Source organism: Camelus bactrianus, chromosome 27 (genome assembly GCF_048773025.1).
Source record: "Camelus bactrianus isolate YW-2024 breed Bactrian camel chromosome 27, ASM4877302v1, whole genome shotgun sequence".
Lineage (NCBI taxonomy): Eukaryota > Metazoa > Chordata > Mammalia > Artiodactyla > Camelidae > Camelus > Camelus bactrianus.
In genome coordinates, this window is record NC_133565.1 from 15,825,935 (window position 1) to 15,848,114 (window position 22,180).

The 22,180-nt window shown below is 42.8% G+C and overlaps 1 protein-coding gene across 1 annotated transcript in view; it reads left to right on the plus strand.

Annotated features, from left to right (window-relative positions):
• Nucleotides 1–880: 880 nt before the first annotated feature.
• Nucleotides 881–22,180, plus strand: part of CERS3 (ceramide synthase 3) — a 91,712-nt gene continuing 70,412 nt past the window's right edge. The window contains exon 1 of the mRNA XM_010962898.3: nucleotides 881–1,614. The gene's annotated coding sequence lies outside the window, so the exon portion shown is untranslated. The remainder of the gene's footprint in view (nucleotides 1,615–22,180) is intronic.

The following is a 22,180-nucleotide window of genomic DNA, read 5'->3' on the forward strand; positions in this document are numbered from 1 at the left end:
CTGGCTGTTTGTTATGCCTGGAAAGTAGTGGAAAGGGGCAAGGGGAGATTCTGGAGGAGTAGCTGTCCCCCATGCCGAGGAGTCCCATAGGAAAAGGTGGCTGCGAGAGCCGCTATAAAGCAAAAACTTAATTAGGAAAGTAAGTGAGGTGGCAATTGGAGGACGACAGACTAGAAATGGGCAGCGTGGGGTCAGAAAGGCAGGGCAATTCTATATGGTCTCCTGGCAAGATCTGAAGAGGGTCTGTGCATTTAGCGCCTGCTCTGCTGGACGTTCACCACCTGCCAGATGAGCCTTAACGTGTATAAACCCCTTAATAGAAAGAAAGAGAGTCTGGGAAGAGAGAACCAGACTAGGAAGGACTGCGTGAGCAAGCGTTGAGTGAAAGGGCCGTGACCAGTCTTCCCCGTTTGAACTAAATTCATCAGTGAAACGTGAGAAACTGTGGAGCACCAGAGAATTTCCCCTTCTCTGCCTCTGGCCAGCTTTCATTTTGCCGTTGTCTGTTAAGCTGACAGAGGAGGAGAGCTGTCTCTCAGCCGCTGAAGTCAGCCAATGAGAAGAGCTTGGAGTCAGGCTTTCCGAACAGGCAGTGCCGCCTGGGCCTCCCGGGAGGCGAGGTCTGGCTTATAGGGGTGCAGGAATCAACTTGTTGAAGCTTCCTTGCTTGTCAGAGCACCTTTAAATTACCCACGCCTGCAGCTGTTTCATCTTCAAATGAGAGAAAGTGAAAATGGCCCCAAACGGTGCAGCGTCTCAGATAAACGCGGTGCAGCGGAGACATGCCTGCCTGTGACACTGAAGTGTCTCAGACAGACGCGGACAAGCGACACGTACATCTTGCTGCGGATAGGTTTGTCTTCCCTTGTCCGTGGTGATTGTTCTCTGAGGCAGACACAGATAAAAACAATGAATTATATATGACTATTCTAAAAGGAAAAGGTGGCCTGATTATTTTATTTTTTGGTCGGTTTATGGTTCGAGAAGGCAATTTTTTTCAATTGCTAGAGACAGGAAAAGCGCGTGTCCAAGACTGATGCTCCTCAGCTGACGAGTTCTGCGGCGTGGCCGTGGTGGTGGTGAACGCCCAGTTAGCAGAACGCCCTGCCGGTCCTCCTGGCTTCTGGAGAGTGCGTTAGCGGGCAGACCAGCTCGGGTGCTGGTGCCGGGTTGTCAGCAGCGTTTCAAGTTTCTCTCCGCCACGTAAACCCCTTCCTTTTAATACAAACAGCAAAGACTGTCCTGTTCGGCAGTTGACTAATGAGTGTGTGCACTGAAATGCAGCGACAATGAAGCAGTTAGTGCGTCTGTGACTCTGCATATGACTGAGTTCCAGTTTTCTCCCTGCCAAGTGGTGAAACAGGAAACATCCCGTCAGGAAGAACCTGCAGGTGCCATCCAGTAGTTGCACCTCACGTCACGGAATTGCCCAAAGTCAAAAATCTTGACTTGCAACTTTGGAGGGCGGGTCTCTGAAAGAATTTCGGGCGCTCGCACGGAGATGAGGTGTGTCGTTCTCTGATGAGAAGGACGCTGGCTGCAAGGCTGCAAGGCTGGCTCTGGCTGCTCTTCACAAGCCCGGGGGCATCTTCTGTGGACTGAAGTTTCAGAGAGGTGGGCACCATTTTGTTGATGTTGTTGTTATTTGAGAGCCTTCGAAACCAAGTTGTCTTTGACTCTGTGTGTGTGTGTGTGTGTGAGAGAGAGAGAGAGAGAGAGAGAGACAGGGAGAGAGGTGATCAAAATGTTTGTTTTCAGCCTGATGTTTTGGGAGAGAATCAGAAGAGAGAGATCTGAAGCCCTCTGCTTGCTGAGTTTTACCTCAGAAGTCTTTAGTAGTGGAGAGTAAAAGTTGGATCCAAACTTCGACTTCTGACCCGTGTCACTCACTCTTTGACAAGTTTAAACTGATTTATTGGTGGACGGGAAGCATTGTTCAGAGAGGGAGATTGCACGAGGCTGAGCGCCCAGTCGGCAGAGCCAGGTTCACTAGGAAAGCCTCGGCTCCAGCTGAGTGAGAATGTCGACCTCGGGTCTCCAGGCAGCAGGACGAAGGCCATTTCAGACCATTTCAGAAGGGCTCACATTTGGAACAAGGCAGGAACTGCTCGCCTCTCAGGGGGCAGGCTTTTCTAAGCTTCTTCTGTCTTGAGGGAGATTGTCTCAACGTCATGTCCAGAAGACATTAGCTGATTAGTTCTAAGACTACCAGCTTGGTGCAGAAAAATGAAACAAAACTAAACAATTTTTTGCTAACCCATGCTTAGGGAAGAGGTTCTTTGAAGTAATTTTATTTTATTTCCTGAAAAGCCTTACATAGAGCAAGGGGAAGAAACCTCTGGGACTCACCAGATGATTATTAATTTATTCATTAATCTGTAATGTTCAGGGTCCTTCTTTACCCCAAGTGAGGGTTCAGACTCTAAATAGCACCTTTCGTTCCTCTCCACTACAAGCTTTTTTAAGGGGTTTCCACTTAAAATTTCATCAGTAGAATTGCTGGACAAAGGGACTGTTTCTTTAAGGGGAAAATAGACACTTGTTCATACAGGAAATAATTGCAGAGCCTTCCAATTAAAAATAGTTCTGTCTTTTCTAAAAACAATCAAATTAATTGACATAAAATTGCTGATAATTCTGGGTTAGTAATAATCTACATTTATTGAGTCCTTGCTGAGTTTATGTGCATTGCTCATTTAATTCAATGAGACAAGACTCATATTATGCAGTTTTCAGATAAGGAAATGGAGACTTAGTGAGATTTATAGCAGCAGGGCAGGAAAGTGGGAAAGCCAGAACTCTTGCCTTTTTGCACACAGATATATACATATATATATATTAATATATATGTAAATATATATATACACATTTTTATATATACATATATATATGTATGTATGGATATGGATTGGAGCCTTCTCTATTCCTGTCCTATTCCGTCAGCCTTTTACATAGTCCCTGTCACGTGGAGGAGTTTCTGAATCCATGGCAATATACAGGTATGTTACTTTGGTATCTTATAGCTAAAGACCAAGAGTCAATCTCTAATTTTCTTCGGCTGTTGGGGTGAAGGCAGGGTGTGGTGGACTGAACATGGGCTAGGAAGGCAGACAGACCTAGACTTGAATCCCTGCTTCCTGCTTACTAATTGTGTGGCCTAGGCAAGTCAGTGAAAGTCTTCAAACCTCAGTTTCCTGATTTATAAGCTAATTATCATAATGTCCATCACACGGCATTGTTTCAAGGAACAGAGGGACAAGGTATGCAAAGTGCCTTCCACATGACTGAAAACGGGTGGGCTTTCAGTAAAGAGTAGCCATTTCTCCGACTCTTTGCTGATGCTTTGGCATGCTCGATTCTGTTCTGGGCACGGGGTATCAGCAGCGAATAACAGAGGCAAGCTAGTGTATTCCACGCAATACACAACTTTCTTTGAAAACCACGTTGTGATTCTTGAGATCCTTTATGGTGGATATGTTTCAGCTTTGACATAGCCTCTGAAGCAGGGGAGTGGAAGTCCTATGCTAAGATTTCCCTAAAGTTCCGTAAAATGAGGCAAAAAGCAAGAACATCAGATATCTCTCTTACAAAAGCAGTTTGTTGTGTTAATTATTGCAGAGTTAGAGGTCAAGACAGGTGTGTTTTTATGCACGCATTCATGGACACACACACACAGATTCATCTGAGTTTTCCTGGGCTCCCAAAGCCATAGCAGAAGCATTGCTGGCAGGATGTGTGTGGGAGGAGGGTCTGGCTCCAAGAACTCACGGAACACAGAGTGTAGTGTGGCAACCATTCATTTGCGTTGGAACGCAGGCCTTCTACTCAAGAGCCTTGGGCTTTCCAGGGCTTCCCCAATGTGAATTTAGGGATGCAATACGAAGATTGAACTGGAGACAATATGCTTTTATAAAGACAGATTCAGGACAAGAGTGACTGACTTATTTACTGGCTAAAAGCCTGAAGGCAGTTGTATCAGATAGGCCACTTGGCATCAAGAGTGGTATTTTGGCATCTGACCTTAACTTTGAATCCTGATGAGCTGCAGATCATAGCAGAGAGATCAGAGGGGAGCACAGGGAAGCTCCCTCTGGAATCAAATGCAGTTGTCTTCTTCCTGTTCCTGGAAACATCTGCACACCCAATACTCCGATCTTACTCGTCTTACACACCCTGAGTCTGTTTTTTATCTAGTGATAGACCCAGAATGATTTAAGAAATCTTTGTGTCAACCCAGACAGACTAGACAATTGGTGCTATGAAAGAAGACATTGTAAAGTTAGCAGGACTTCCTTTCCTAAGCCTTATGCAACAGTCAACCTCATCATTTTATGGATCATACTACATATATTGCCTTAAGATTGTGTCATGCAGGGAGGATTTTAAATGATGCAAATATAAACTGGGTTAAAAGCTTAATTAAAATAAATTAAGGCTGAGGCATAAAAACCTCAAGTGGCCAGTGAATGGAGAGATTAAGACCCTTTGACCTTATACGACACTGAAACAGCCTAAAATTCTCCCCAGGGGTTTCTGTTGATGGTGGACAGATGTTTGCTTGTAAATAGATGTCAGCAATCACTGTATTTAAATTATTTCCAAATTTCTTTATCGTCAGACCTTAAAGTCTGAGGAAACCCGTTAACAAATGAAAGACAGCTGCAGTGAGCAGGCGTTTGACCTTGAGACACGTTTCACCTTTCCCAAGTAGGAGGATGTAAAATTTCTCAGGCAGTGAGTGTCTTCATGCTGCTCAAATATAAAGTTAAAGGGTTTTGGTTCATTTTAATAACCATTTCCTCTTTTTTTGCCCACTGGTTACTGGAAAGCCTGTGGGGGGCATTTGCGCAGCGTTCTAAAGAGGGCAAACTGAGCAGAGCGGAGGCCTGACACACAGCTGGCATTTGGTTTATAGACTTTCCAATTCAACAGAAAGTTTCCTTTTTATTGTTTCCTGAATTTTATCTTCAGGAAATACCAGGAAACTAACATGTTTAACCAAAATCTCCAAATCTCTCTGCTCAGGATTGGTACACACATATCACATAGACACACACACACATACCACAGACATTACACATGCAGACACACACATATACACACATACCACATAGATACACACACACACACACACACTGCACAGACACACACACACCACAGACACACATACCACAGACACACACACACTGCACAGACACACACACACCGTGCACACACACACCACACAGACACATGCACACACACACACTGTGCACACACCACACAGACACACATACATACCACACTGACACACACACGCACCACAGACACACACACACATTCACACACATACACACACACTAGACACACACACCACACAGATACATTCACACACACACACTGTGCACACACCACACAGACACACAGACACACCACATAGACACAGATACGCACGCACACACACTCGTGCACGTGCACAATGTAAAACTAAAATCAGAAGATACATACTTCTTGTGTGTGCACGCAACAAAGCTTGTTCTCCTGTCGTAGACTGAGCTGCCTTCTTCCGTCTGGCAGCTCTGCCTTCTGAAGCACGTGACGTGTGACCGCTGGGTGTGGAGAAAGGAGAAATGGAAGCCGTTTTTTAGATTTTTAAAAAACTGAGGTATAATTGACATATATTAGTTTCAAGTGTTGTTATATAACGATCTGCTGTTTGGATGTATTGTAGAATAATCACCAAATACAATTCTCATTAATGGGAAAACTGTAAAATTCACTGCTAATACATATAATTAGGTTATTTGAAAAGATAAAATATTACTTTAAGGGATTTGAAATCATTTTTATTTATATTTCCATGTTCTAAAATGAAGTAATTAGTGAGGAAAAATCACACGCCGTAATCCATTTGCTCTTCAGAGAGTACTTGTGTGCAAGACCAAAGCCTGTTTCTTTTATTTTGATTCATTTGCCAGACATATTTTAGCTGATAGTCAATAAATACTTGCTGGTTAGATTGCTCCTGACACAGGCTGATTAATAATCATTTCACGATTCAAGCAAAAATTCTGAGAGCATTTTCCACTATAATGAAGATTACTTGACATCATTTAATAACTAAATTGGCTTCAATTTCTTCCCCTCAAATTTTGTTTTCTTGCTCGACATCTGATTAAAACTTTTAAAAACGTAAAACATGCTGATGCTGGAGAAACGTCACATTGCACAGATGAGCAATTTTCCTTTGTGACGTTCCCACCAGAGGCTCCCTATCACTCTGACCTCAGGTCAGCGTTCCAGGGCCTCGTAATGAGCATCTCCTGTTCTGTTAGCTGTTAAGTGGCTCTTTCTGACCTGTTTCCAAGGGAGATCTGCTTTCTGTGGAATTCTTGTCTATAACCAATTGTGGGAGAGAAAAGCTTCAGAGCATTACTAGATGATGACTGTAAAATAATACTCAAGTTGGATTTTCCTGTGATTGTTTGACAGATGACACTACTGCAGTGGTCTTCCAACTTTTTCTGACAATCACTGATGGTAAATATTTTTTAGATCTCATCATAGAACACTCGCACACATTAACTGAAATAAAAGTTTCACAAGACAATACTTGATATGTATTGATGTTTTCCATTCTACTCCATTGCACTTTTATAAAATTTCTGGTCATGACCTACTAGTTAATTTTGTAGCTGGTAGTGGCTCTCAATACTGGCTGAAAGTGAGAACCAACTAGGAAAGTTTTAAAAAATGCTAAAGCCAAAGGCAGAAGAGACCGGTGAAATGGACTAGAGATTCCAGAAATAAACCTCCACTTTATAGACTAGACACAATACACTTACTCTGAAACAGATTGGACCCTTGATTTGTGACAATGTTGATAGTATAAGAAAAGGATGGCCATTTGAATATCCATGTGGAAAAAAGTGAATTTTGTTTCTAACCTCAAAATGTATACAGATCTGAATGTTAATATGGATGTGACAGGTAACACAATATAACTTCTAGATGTGTACTGTTCAATACAGTAGCCGCAAACCGCACGTGGTTACTGAGTCCTTGAACTCTGGCTGGTCCAATAGCGATATGCCCTAAGTGTAAAATACACACCAAATTTCAAACACTCCCTGTAGAGAAAGAATTCAAAATACGTCATTAATAACTTTTATATTCATCATGTGTTGAAATGATAATATTTTGGGTATATTGGGTTAAATAAAATATATTCTATTTTGTCATCTGGAATGATGTTGTCCCATAGAAAAATAGTAGGAGCCAAATATGTAATTTAAAATTTTCTAATAGCCGCATTTTAAAAAGTAAAAAGCAACAGTAAAATTAATTTTAATAGTATATTTTATTAAAAACATCCCACTGTTTTTCTATTGAACAACATACCTCTAGATGACAAAATAAAATATATCAGTGCCCTTGAGATAAGGCAGTAAAATTACTACTATAATGAAAATATCTATAAATGGGGCCATATTAAAACTAAGAACTTCTTTCCATCAGAGCATACCATTAAAAGAGTAAAAAACAAGCTGCAGAGGGGAGAAGACATTTGCCATGCATGCAACCAATGAGGAGTCGTATCCAGAGCCAATAAACAAGTCCGTTTAAAAAGATGGACCAACGTGGTAGGAAACAGGCAAGAGATTTGAACAGCCACTTTACCAAAGAGCATATCCAAATGGCCAGGAAACATGAAACATGTTCAACAGTATTAGTTATCAGAGGACTGCAAATTAAAACCACAATGGAGTACCACTATACACTCGCCAGACAGACTAACATTTAAAAGACAATGGAAGTGTTGGTGAGGATGGACAGCAGCTGGAACTCTCATGTACTGATGTAGGAGTGTGAATGGGTACAACAGCTGTGGAAGGCTATTCAATAATGCCTGTTAAGCCTAAGTATATGTATACCTCACGGCCTGGTGTCTCCACTCATAGGTACATGCCTCATAGAAATGCATGCATATATTTACCAAAAGGCAGGTTCAAGAGTGTTCATAGATAGCAGCATTATTTGTTATTGCCCCAAACTTGAAATTGAAGTAGAATTGGACAATAGATTGAAACAGTAGAACTGAAAAATAGACTGTGATATGGAATACTAAACACCAGTGAAAATGAGTCAACTACTGTTACATGCATCCACTTGGGTACAACTCAGTCATAAACGCTGAGGGAAAGAATTCAGATGCAAAGGAATGCGCTCAGCATGATTCCATTTGTATAAAGTTCAAGAACAGCACCATTAAACTGTGATGTTAAAAGTTAGGATGAGGTAGTTGGGGAAGGTTGGGTAGCGGCCAGGAGGGGCCACGAAGGGTGGCTCTTTGGTACTGGTGATTTTCTGTTTCTTGGTCTGGCTGCTGGTTATGACATAGGTATGTTCACTCTTACGATCTGTTACTTTGCTGTTAGTCTCCTATGTTTCTTAAGCAGCACTAACAACAGTACTGATGCCAGGTGAGCACGTTCAGAGATTCTGATCTAATTGGTCCAGACAGGGGAGAGCATGGCTTAAAATTCTCTCCTAGGTAATCCCCATGTAGAGACAGGGTTGAGAACCAGTGCAAAATGGGTCACAACTGGCCCTTTGAAAAACCACGTGCTGTGATATAACCATAATTGTTAAACTGGGCTGTGCTAGGCCCTTATTATCTTGACTCAAGTTACACTGAATTTGAAAACATGATTCACATTGATAAATCTTAGAGACATAAGGAGGCACAGAGTTAAATGCCTTAGAAAGTCAATCAGATAACTGAAATTAACAGTGGGCCAGGCTGGTAAACTTAATGCCCCACTTGAGGCCTGTAGCTCCTGTGATCATTACCAGAGCGGATTTTTCCAGTGAAGCTGCAAATCTGGATTTTTATGTGAATTTTAATGTTGGTTCAAGTTGTTTGAAAGCACTGTGCAGGTTAAATAAAATGGAATAGTAGGCCCAATCTGACCGTCACCAAGTTCTACCACGGGTTTGTAACTCTGACTTGAAGCTTTAGAGTTAGAAGGAAACTTATCGGTTAATTGTGTATTCTTTTGATTAATTTCCCCCTTTCTTCTTCTGCAGAATTGTTGTGAAAATAAACACAGTGCTTTTACATATATTTATGTACCCACACACACACACACACACACACACACACACACATACACACGTAGCACTTGAATTCTTTGGTAGTAAACTATTATATACATTCAAGGTAATTATCATTATTTACATTTTATTTTATCTTACTTCCGTTGTGTTTTCTTAATTGTGATCTTGGGAAATTACACCTGTGACTCAAAAGTTTATTATATGGTATTATTTTTCATGTTCTGGGGAGGAGTGGTATTTGGGGAAGGAAAATAACGTGTTATTCTCTATGAAATACTATAGAACCATGTTCTTTCTTTTTGAAAGGGGGAAGGCTGAGTGGCAGTTTCACTGGGCAGCCCCAAGGTGAGGAGCTCCATAGCTTAGCTGGTATTTGCCATCTGTGCTCTGATCTCACCCCCCTGTCTCTCATTCCCATCCCCCCAGCACCTGCCGCTCTGATCAGGAGGAAGAGTTGGCTCTGTCCTGCTGGTTTACAGCTTCCAATTTCTCACCTGTAAGAGAGGAATTTTCAAAATCAGTTCCTTCGAAATTATCAAAAGTGGCAATCAAATATGATCATGTGTATGAAGAGTTATTCACAAGGCATGTTCACAGATGTTGACTTGATGAAAGGCAAAATCCAGTATGTAAAGAGGCGAAGCTCTTTTACCCTCAATGTCTGAATTTGAGTGGGGCTCTTTGTCATCTTTAGCAAGTCTTTTTAATCCCTCTCAACATCCTTTTTCACCAGTAAATTGGCAGTAGTGATAATTACCATTGTTAGGATTCAATGAGAGAATGCTTGTAGAAGAATCTTTGTAATCTTTATAATTGTTAGTTTTAATTTTAGTCATCTCAGTAATTTCTGTAATTGTCTGTGAAAAAGTGGTGTTATGGTTCCCAATTTTCAGCTGCAAAACCAGATGTCAGTGCTGCTGGTCATCTGGATCACATCTCTTATGCTTCTGCACCAGTGGTCCTTGCTTTGCCCCACCTCTCAACCCTCTCAGTGTAACCATTTCTTAGTGGGTCAGTAGAGAACTCAGAAGGAGTTCATGACGAAAACCTATAATTTTCTGTACCTTCTTATAAACCCAAAGGTTTGCTAAATGCAAAACCCAGTCGATCACAAATGTATTTCCCCTGCCTACTTTCTAGTCAGGCGAGAGTAAATAGTGAAGAGGCAGCATGCTGGTGAGGAGGACTGGGAAGCATCCGTAAGCCAAAGTGAATAACCTTGCTAACCAGGAAGTCACTTTCTCTGGGAAGGAGCAGTTTGGTTGGGCAGACAGGAGTTATGTGAGGATGCCACCAGCCCTTCTGGTGGTTGCACAGCCTGAACAAAGCCTGAGCTTTCAGAACTCCCAGGACTTCTGGATCCACTCTGCAGATCTACTCTGAGGCCCTGTGGACAGGCCCACCCGTAGCGGTGGAGGGGCCCAGGGCAAGAGTACATTTGGCAGTATCTGGCTCTCAGATGGGACCTAGCCCTCCTCCCAGTGCCAGTCCTGTCCTGCTCAGCTAGGAGCCTGGTACACACATGTGCAGACGCCCAGCAAACGTGCCTCCTCCCCAGCAGTCTCCTTTTGGTCATTCCTGAGGCCTAAGGGTACCTTGCGCTGTCACTTTTAGGAGGACAGACATGGAGAACGGCCCATGAAGCTCTTGAAAATGGTCTCAGAGCTGTTTGGGCGGGGAATCCTAGGGTCCTGGGTCCTAGGTTGCTAGCAAGCCTAGGAAGTGGGCGTGGGGTGTGGGCGGGCACGTCCCCATGGGCCTACAGACTGCTCAGCCCATGGGAGAGAGGTGTGGCCAGAGGAGGGCCAGAGTGGGGTCTTTTAAAATAAGGCCAGAGTCTAAGGGTGGGGTTGCTTGGGGGCATCAAGTTCAGTGCCCTTGGTACATAATTGATAGTTAATGGTATCACTGACTAATGACAGAGTGACAAAGGCTGGGCAATTTCAGAATTGCATGTACATAAATGTGACCCCTGCCGCCACATTCCATGAACATCCACCTAGCAGCCTGGCAAAGATGAAATTGCTTAGAATGTATAAGGCGGCAGATGAGAAACATTCCCAACCTGGTAAACTAACAGGAAGAAAAATTTACTGAGAAGCAGTTTCACTTGGCAGAGAAGAGAAGCAATCCGGGCTCTCGCTCTTGCTGAACAAAAGGACTTCCCTGAGGCTCACGTTATCTATCCCTTGGCCTATTTTAAGAGAATTCACGAAGGCTGAGAGTTGTGTCTCATATATATTTCAGACAATAGTTACACCTGGGATATTTGGAGTTGAATAATCATATGACTCTTTTGTTCACTTTCAGAGCATCCCTTTCTTTTAGCTCAATCATAAGGCGTTTATAGTTAAATTTCACTAACATGAATGACTCAGGGAACTCTGAATTCCCTCCTACAGCCCGTGTAGCCGGCAGCCTGCCCTGCGGGTCAGCCAGCCTCCAGCTCCGCCACTCTCCTCTGGGTTCACAAGGGGAAATGCTTCACAGCATCAGAGCAGTCATTCACAGTGGCCCTTCTGCCAACTGTTTGTTTTGACAGAAAAAAAATTTGAGGAAATATCCAATAAAATATCCAAAACAAAAAGAAGAAGAAGAAGAAGGCTTAGAAGCTAGCAGACCCCAAGATCAATAGAGGAGTAGCCAACAAGCCACACTGGCACGTGTTAGACCTCCCTCCTCCGCCACGGGAAAAAGGAGTTGGCACTGTGCCTGACGTGGCATTGACCTGCGACACTTGGGATGTGTCAGCATGGTGTTTTCTCTGATTCATAGCAATAATAGGCAGAAATCAGAGAGACAAATGAAAATCATAGAAATGTCTATTGAACAGGGATTTAAGGATGCCCCCTTTGGAAAGAATGTATATTTGAAAATTCTGGAAACCCAGGGAAATTTTTATTTTTAAATGTTGCATTTTCATAAAATATACCCAGGAGGTTTTTTTCTTCCAGTTACTTCTGCAGGCAAAAGATCTCTAAATTTAAAGCCATGGATTTAGTCATTAATCCCCCACAAAAAAAGAATAATTAAGAAGTCAAATAATTTCTCTATGTTCCAGGCTTCTTAGATTTCCTGTATGTCTTTCCGTGTCTCTCTCTCTCTCCTATCTGTTTAAAATCTGGGTGTTATATTTTTTTTTGTCTTTAAGGGGCTTCTTGTTTTCGTTGGAGCTGGATGGAAATGACTAGTTCTTTTTAGTTTTGAGACCGTGTGACTTATTTTCTCTTGGTGAATAAACAGCCCAGGCCGGTGGCCATGGGCAGAAGAAGCAGCTGCTTTGGCTGAGGAAGGGAAATGACCCGTCCCTGTTTGCTCAAGGGAGGAGACAGTGACTGTCCCAGCAGGTGCCCAGTTTCCCAGTCTCATGCCACTTCTTGCCAGAAGAAGCCTTCCCTTTTAATTGTTCTCACTTTTTTATGATTTCAGAGTTGGAGAAGGAAGCCGTTGGGAGCGTGTAATTGAGACTATTTTTCTGCACCTTCACGGCTTCCCTGCCTTCTCTTGTAGGTTCTCACACCCACTGCACCCCACCCTCATCTGAAGATGACTAGAATCTTTGTCATCTGGTTCTTTTCCAAGGGGTGCTTCCTTCAGTGGGGGCAGCAGGAAACCCTGCCTTGAAACATTACATGAGCATATATTTTAAAATATTAAAATTGGCGGCTTGCTTCATCAGTGTGCCCTAATAACCCCACGTCCTTCCCTAAAAGTAACTTGGCGTCCTCTTCATCTGTGAGAGACGGATGTTCCAAATTCCTTCTTGATCAAGATGCAGCTCCACACCCTCCTGTAGGTCTCACTCTTTCATAAAATGATTCCTTTGGTGACACTGCCCACAAGGGTGCCAGGATGTATGAAATCCTGCTGTCACTGAGGACATGAATCACCCTGTCAAGTGACACATCCCTCAGAAAAGCTGCTCGCCCACCAACACTTGGTCTGGGTAACCTCAGTGCTGAGCAGGGGGTAGAAGGAAATCAATGAGGGATGACTGGCCGTCATGCAACCTGGAAGTCCACAGCACCATTGATAGGGAGATGTAAACAGTGACCACAGTTCTGACACCTGCAGCTTGCTGGGCACTTACTATACCAAGCATTACAAAAAGTGACTTAGACACACGACCTTATTTAATCCTGACCTAAACTTTACAAACGTAAAAATGATGTTTTTTACGTTTGTAAAGTCTAGCTGGAAAGGGAGGAAGGATGGACATTCAGATTCCCACACATTTATTCTTGACAAGCCAGTAGGCCTTGGGTTCCTACATGTCCTGTCCTGAAATTCTACCCTAGTGTGTTCTGGGGGAAGGTCCGGGCATCCCCCTCAGGTAGTCTGACTGTTGGAAGGTCAGAACTAGGTGACACTACGCAATAAAGCCTCTCCAGGACTTGTCTCCGGGTTTTCTGTTTAGCAGTTTGTACCTGTTATGTGGGCTTCCCTTAACCAAACGAAAATATGAAACTAGTTATCTTTTCCCAGCAGTGAGAGATGTGGACATCGTTGGGGGAGGGCAGCTGTGAAGGAGCAGAAAGGTGTCCCATTACTCCCCCTTGGGGAGTCTTTTTAAATTTAGTATTTAATCTTACTATTTAAACCAGCCTGCCATTGGATTCTAGCTCTTACCCAATAAGGTCAGGATAATAAGATAATATTCCTAGATAACATTGATTCCGCACTTTATTGCGTTCAGGTATTTTTATGTATCTGCTCACCCTTAATCCACAACAGGTCTTTGCAGCGGGTAAAATTAGCGTCATTTAACAGGTGAGCAGGAGAAGACTCAGGGAGACTGAGTTGCGCAAGACCACTTAGCTGCTCAGTGACCGGTCCGGCCTTTGAAACCGGGCTGTCTAACTCCAGAGCCATAGTTTTTCAGCTGTTTGAAAGGCAATGAGCTACTTGAGGTGGAGTCTAAAGCACCGCGTTCTTTGTTTTTCAATTCATCAGTTTCAGGTTTGCGGCATGGTGGTCTTCCTGGTGTCTTTAACCTGGGACTCGGTGGGGGGAGAGTGCCGGCAGCCACAGCAGGGCACAGGAGGGCCCCGCAGGCAGCCAGCCAGCCCTCCAGTCTCTCCAGCGGGATCACTTGAGACAGCATCAGGGCCTCGCCTCGGGCTCCTCTGTGAGTCACTGGCAGCGAGGTTCCCAACTCCCTTGTTTTTGCTACATCACTCACTGTACCTGAGACTAATAACAGGGTAATTTGTGAAGCAAGATGTGTGACTCACCAGGCAAGGGAGGAGCGCGTGCAAGGAAGGACGTGGTGGAAAGGAACAAAATATTTAACAGCAGTTGGAAAGGAAATGCTGGCGTGGTGCTAATTGGGTTAAAATTTCTTTACATTGCAACACCATTGCCTGGTTACTCAGCTATTAATTTACATTTTAGACGTGGAGAGTTAACTAAAAGAAAAAAGGGCAGGGGGAAAGACGGGAGGGAATTCTACTTTTGAAGGCAGAATTATCAATTCTGTGTAACTTTCTCATAGATTTCTTCCCAATCATCTTGGACCCCTTTTCTTTGAATCCTAGGATTTGCATTCTTCTAAGATGGGTCTGTTGTGTAACTTTGCTTTACAGCCTTCTCATTTCAGTCATACCTGTTTTTCTGCAAGTTCCTACCCATATTACCAATCTGAGTAAAATTCCTCAGTCACTTACCTCTGTCTTGGTCCTGAGCTGACCTTTAGCAAGTTTTGTCAGTTTGACCAGGGCAGAGGTAGCCAGAGACTCAATAAGGTGAAAAGGCACCCAGGAGAATTACTTCTTGGTGAATATTGCCTCCCTAAATGGCTTTTTCTGCCTTATCTTTATTATCTCCAGCATCTAAAGTCAGTTTATAGGTAGATCTCAAGAGCCTGTCTTCCTATTTACGAAGGAAGCACGTTTTAGATTTTCAGTTAACAGTTTGTGTGTGTAAAAGGCTGTGGTCAGTTTTACATAGGTAGCAAACTTGCCGTACTTCAAATCAGCTATTAGTTTTTGTATGTGAAACATTAACTTAAAAAAATTAGCCTTGGGGGAGGGCATAGCTCAAGTGTTACAGAGCGCATGCTTAACATGCGAGAGGTCCTGGGCCCAATCCCCAGTACCTCCTCTAAAAGTAAAGAAATAAATAAAGCTAACTACCTGCCCCCCTAAAAAAACCCCAAACAAACAAAAATAAATAAAACTTTAAAAAAATTAGCCTCTTAAAAATGTATGAATGTGAAATAAATCACCTTAATAATACCTTTTAGGAAGCTGGGTGCATATTGGGAAAACAATAATGTAAAAAATCTTAAACACAGAATTTTACCATTTTAGCATGTCAGTTATTTTTTCATGTTTCCTTCTAGTTTCTGTCTTCACACACATACGTGTGTGTGTATAAAATAGTATATGGAATTATATACCATCATATGATCAAAGTATAATTTTTAATTTTCTTTTTTAAACAAGTCATAAACACTTTTCATGTTGACAAACTTCATAATTTTTATCATTAACTGAATATTATTACATAGAGTTAACATTTCAAAATGCACTTAAGCATTCCAGATTTTAAAAAGCCACTATTACTAATACTGAAGTGTCCTTTATTAACTATAGTTTAAAATTTTTTTGTCCGGTTTTACATGTCTTTCTAGGTAGGCTTGAACGTCTTAATGACTCCTAAAATTCATTATCTGGTTCCAGAAGGGCAGTATCACTTTCATTGCCACTAGTAACATAGGAATGTAATGGTTTTATATTTATATGTAAATTTATGTATGATACATTTATAGCATATTTAGCACTGAATAATATTTTTAAATAATACCTTCTAATTTAATAGGTGTCAATAATAGAATTTTAGGATCTGAAAGGTCATTTAGTTCGTCTCTTTAGAAGGGCACCATGGTATTTAGTAGCTTGACTCCAGTTTACCACTTAACAGGAATGTAATACAGTGATTTACAAATATTTACTCAGTTTGCCATTTAAAAAAATCTCATCAGGGTGCTACAATTACTATTATCTCCATTTTGTAGATGGGGAAACTGATGTTAAGTTAGTTGTCCGAGGGCACACAGCTAGTTAAGTGTCAGAACTAGGCTTCAGACCCAGGCAGTCTGGCTCCAAAGTCCATGTGCTTGACCACTGTGTTACACTGGCTCCCCTGTTATTTATTGAGCACTTACTGTTTGTATGCTTGCCGTATGCCAACTTACGGGTGCTCTTGTGAGCACAACAAATGTAGTCCATGCCCTCATGGATCTTGAAGTCTGGGGAGGGAGCCAGACTTTAATCAAATCAACATACAAATATATACTGATATATATTTAAGTTAGGAACAGAGTGATGGTGGCATCTAACAAGAGTCCTTCATTTAGCTGTCGGCGGGATAGGGGGCCAGGGGTCATGGAAAATCTGGATGAAGATCTTAGAGACACTTAGATTGAGACTTGAAGGATAAGGAGGAGAGATTGGGGTGAAGACGGGAGAAAAGAGCATTCTAGGCAGAAGGAAGAGTATGTATATGTCCCGAGGCTGGAAAGGACTCTGCCTTTTGCTCTGAGGGTCAGAAAGCAGACCCGGTTTGCGTGTGGAATCCCAAAGTGAGGGGAAGGATGGCACAAGTGAGCCTGGAAAAGCAGACAGGGGTTCAGCGTGGTCCTGGGCCGTGTACAAGCTTCCCACTTCCAGAAGGGTGTGCACCGGGAGCGGGCGGTGGGAGCTGCCCCCAGACGCGGCTGGAGTTGCTTTGGACAGTAAGCCCCTGGCAGAGGCTTCCTCAGGTGGGGCTTCTTCTACACACAACAGCAAACAGTGGCTCTGCCTGTGCCCTTCTGGGAAGTGAACTTCACAGGCTCATTATTTCAGTTAGGAAGGGGCTATTTAAGTCAGGAACCTAGATCAAGGCGTAACGTGAAGTTTTATTACAGAGCCAAGAGAAACACAGCCTGAAGAGACAGCACCAGGGGGAGCTCTGGCTTGAGAGAGAACATGACCCCATACAGATGCCAAGTGCCTAGTTGGCATTGTTTTGCTGGGAAATTTTCCATTATGTTTACTAACAATGAAAAAGTATTATCCTAGTAGAAAGTGGTAGCTGGCTCACGGGGACATTAATCTATGCTTTGAAGTCAGTGGAAGCAAAAAGGCAGAGGTACATCTTCCTGAAATCTCAAGTCACCTTTTAATCTATAAGCAAACTCTTCATACAGTATTAGAAGAGGAAAATGAGAAGGCCCTTTATTCTGATTTCAATTTCAGGAGCCTTTTTGACTTGCTCAGAATAACTTAGTTTTTGTTAATTAGTCTTAGAATAAGTGCATAAAGTTGGTTGGACTTTTCTATCAAGTCAATCAGGATTGGAGAATGGATGGGCCAGTAGGAAGAGCTCTAAAGAGAACAGGGATCACAGCTGTAGGAGGCAGTCCCCACTCCTGGGGCTGAGACAGAGCCCAGGGAAGAGGCCCCCAGGACGGCTGTGCAGACCCTGGTGGAGGGGCACAGAGGAGTCACTATGAAACCAGCCCTCAGGAGCTTGCTGGATATCTGCCCTCTAGGGTGCTGGGGGGAGCTGTTCACTGGGAGGGGACGTGTCTCACTGGAGCACTCTGCCCCAGAACTCCCCAGGAAGGTGCTGGTGGGATCTGCTGGGGGCTGCTGGAGCCAGTGCCGGGAGCACACCAGAGCCAAAACAAAACTCCTTCCTCCTGCGATGTCTTTCAACCACCCTCTACTGACAAAGCTCCCGGGCTGCTGGCAAAGGGAAATAGGTAAAGGGACCAGACTCATTTCACAGAGCAGGCAAACAGGGTGAAATTGGAGTTGAGAGGCAATAAATTTGTAATTGGCACAAGCTCCATACAGGAGGTGCAGTAGGCAGAGCAGATGCTTGGGGTGCTTCTCACCAGGCAAAATATGAATGGAAATCCAGGCCCCCACAGGACTTATTATGGAAGAAGTCCCTTGACTTATTTTTTATTCAGTTGCAGGAGTTTTTTTTTTTAATATTCTAGATACAAGTCCTTTGTATTGCAAATATTGCAAATACTTTCTCCAGGATTGTAGCTTGCCTTTTTACTCTCTTAATTAAAGTATTTTTTTTGATGAGCAGATGTCTCCAGAATTTATAATCTACCTAGCAGCAAATATAGTTCTTATTTACTTCTCCTTTATATTATTCCCTATGTATTAATTGGAGCTACAGTCTAAGCTGTTATAACAAAAAGAATTCAAAATTCGATGACTTATATGAGATAGAAGTTTATTTCTCTTGCACATAACTCTCCAGATATGGGTGGACCAGGGCTAATGTGCTAATTGGCTTCGAAGATTGCTCCAGCTCTGTCATCCCCATTTTCAGCTGTCAGGAAGGAAGACAGGGAGAAACCAGGACATGCAGCTTGATCTTTAGGGAGGTTACCCAGATCAGTTCTACTCCTGTGTCATTGACCCAGACATTGTGACTCATGCCACATCTAGGCATGCCATCGGGAGGTTGGGAAATGTTGTCTCACATGGCAGGGCAGCCACGTGCCCAGGTTAAACTTGGGGTGCAGGCCTGTAACTAAAAGAATGAATGGATACTTAGGACTTCCTGATACTCCTCAATGACATCGTTGAGGCCATACCAGGTTTTTGCTACAGATACCTGAATTTTTCTGTTTAGTCTCTGAATCTGTTCTGAATTTCTTCAAAACTTTAAATTGATATAATTGTAAAATTCAGTATGAGAGAATTAAATTTTTTTTATCTTGTAAGTTAATTAACTTCTTTACCTAGAGTTTAGGGTTTTTCCCTTCTTCTCTTCAGTCTTCTGAAGCTGTAAGTCCAGGCATTTATAAGCTTTTTATGCACTTAGTCATAAGAAATATCCTTCAGAATTAAATTGCTCTATCATTTGCATTGTCTTATCCATTTGAAATGGCAAAACTTAAAATGCTTTTGGAATTGGAATCTGCAGTTGGCCTAGTCCTTAATACTGTTCACAGGAGGCAAGTAGCTGCTAATGTTTTCCTTTGAGTTTTATCTTGAAGCCATAAACCAGTTTTTTTGGCTGAGTTAGTAGAGTTAGTTCCAAAGAAAACACAAATAAACTAAATATAGATAAACACGTTTACCTGACCCCCTGCACCAAATTTTTAAAATTGTTTTGCAACTAATAAAAATGGAGTCGTAGATAATTAAATTAGATTATCATTTTTGGCCAGAGTATCACTCCTTGATTGTTCAAAACTCCATTCCAGCCTCAGCAAACCTTCTATCCATCCATTCAGCAAACACTTATTTAGTGTCTACTGTGTGGCAAGCTGTGGGTAGACAGTAATGTATGAGCCAGGCAAGGTCCTTGCTTTTCTGGAGCTGACTTTCTCTTCACCAGAGAACCCTGTCCCACTGTGACCCAGCTGGTCACCCAGTCTCCAAAACTGTCACCAACTCTCACATCCCCAACCTTAATGATATTTAGAGGTTGTGAACATTGATTCAAGGGTGTCTTTCTTTCACTTCATGGCTCAGGAATATACCTTTACTTCGATTTATTGAACTTGTCTTCCTAACTTCTCATCACTGTCCTCTATCTGAGAGAGATTTTCAGTTCTGTAGAGAGACTTTCTTGTCACTCCTCTCAATGCAAGCGGTATGTTCCGGAGAGTTACTTCTTTTAAAAAAAATTGTTTTTAATTGAAGTACAGTCAGTTACAATGTGTCACTTTCTGGTGTGCAGCGCAGTGTCTGGAGAGTTATCTTCTAAGCTGATGCAGTGTTTATGGTAAGGGTTGCATGGTTAGTTAACCAGAGCCTCAGCCTGACTTGGAGTTCTTAGAACCTCAGCAATAGTTCCAGTATCACATTTTTAAAGTATGCTACAAAAATGTTGCTTCAAATAGTGATAAACGTGTAACCCAGATGACTTTATTTCTTAAGTCCTAAGGTCAGATTTAATGGTGTGCATCTGAGAAAGTAGCTCACCAGGCATCCTTCACCCTGTTGGGTTCTGTATCCATGAGGTCAGAAAATGATGAGTCATTAAAAACCTACATTGGTTAGATTGTCTTCCTGCAAACTACTGGCAGCTGGAGTTGAAAATAGAGTTTACAATTTCCACAGTGTTAGGTGGGAAAACACAGCTGGGCTATGATGCCACCTCCATTACCGAATTTCCTCAGAGTGAAAAGAAATAGCTGCAGGCATTTTTCTTATAGATATTTCCTATTTTAAAAAATAGCTTCAGTTTTTTTACACAAATAAAAATTGTAGTTCCTTTGGGTTTTTTTTAATGTAAGTAGGAATTGCAGTACTTAGAGGATATGCAAAGGATGGGAAAGAAGGCTTTGAATAGCTGATGATCAAAAAAGGGACTAAGAATGGTCAAGGAGTAAAGAAATACATTTGCTTCCAAGAGAACACCAAACAGAGACTGAAGAGTTGTCAACACAGTTGACAGTGTTCAGTTGCCAGAAGGGCCTAGAGTTCAGCCAAATGAATAAGACAGATGGGTTGTGAGTTTACTGTGGGAATCAGTGTGCTTCTCAGACTGTTTGAAAGTGATTGACTCATAAGCAGGGCCCTTGAATGACAGATTCATTGTTGGAAATGCTCAGGATACATAGAGAAAGCATTAACTTGCCAGGTTTTAAAAACACAGGTATCTCTCCATCTCAATATCTTCTAATTCTTTTTCCACTTGGGGGTTGTTTAAATGTTGCGATAGTCAGACAGTTAACACAGCATACAGGTTCTGTTCCACTCACTGTGCAGGTAGCATCTGTCACCCACCAAATGTCTGGTCAAGGCTGTGTCAGGGAGGCCAGCAGACTCCTTCACCTTGAACAACAACAACAACAACAACAACAACAACAACAACAACAACAACAACAAACCCTCAAGTACTGACTGACTGACACTATCAGATTTGAAATCTAGGCAGAGCAGGAGCGAAAATGGGAGAGAAAGAAAGGAAAAGGGACAAACGAGTGCCCACTGTGTGCAAGACGAGCTCAGAGTCTAAACAGAGGGAGAGACTGACAGACGCTATAGCTGCTGGCCCCTCCTCAGTTCTCCAAGGGAGTTCCTGCTTCTCCATTCAACCTTTAGAAAGAAATCCCAAGAATAGGCACTTCTGCTAAATTGAACGTTCAGACAGCTGAACTGGAGCTGGCAGTTTCTCCTGAAGGTGGGCAGGGGAAACGCTCCGTGTATCAGCCAGTGCTCTTGATTGCAGGCAACGGAATCCACCTCTTTCTTACTTTCTTAAACAAAAGACTTCACTGGAAGTGACTCACAGCACCAAAGGACGGGTGGTGGGCTAGACTTGGATGCAGTAGAAACCAAGAGACCAAGGCGATCAGGAAGGCCAAGAAGCTGAGAGATGACAACTGTCCTCTCAGTGGCAGCAGCCTAGGCAGGATGCCATCTGCTGCTGCTGCTTGTCCCTGTCTGCCCCAGATTCAGAGTCCTAGGCAAAGCATCCATTTGGCCAAGCCCAGGCCATCCCAGGCTGACCGCCAGCAGATGGAGAATTGTCCACCTTGGCTTTCGCAGTGGGAAAAGCACGGCACCACACACGGTGGTGATTTCCCCTGCTCCTCTGAGGGCTGGATGCTGGGCTACCTCCCAAATGGCACATCCTGTGCACTAGGGTCAGGGTAAGGTAACTCTAAAGGATGCCAGATGTCTTGGAACAAGCTTGTGGCCTTAAGACAGCTATTGAAAGGCTAAGAGAATGTGGCCTGTTTCTTGCTAATAGATTGAAATCACAGAAGGGAAGAGAGGAGAGTGCCGGTCCCAGTTCCCTCTGTGCTTGGCCTCTGATCTCATCTCGAGAGAAGTATGGTAGAGGGGCTGGCTGGAGGGAGAGCCTGGATCAGTCAAGCCCACCGTCTGGAGCTAACATGGTGGTCTGGGATGTCTGTTGAACACACTGTACCCCAGGGCTATCCCCTGGGAGAGCCACTTCTCTTCAGGGGAGCTGGTCTGCTTTTACTTTTTAAAGCATGCAATTTTTTTTTTCTCCCAGAAAGTCGTGAACTTTAAAATCTATGCTGAAGTCTGAATCTGAATATAGTCTTCCCTTCATTCATGTATTTTTCTGGATTCACAGA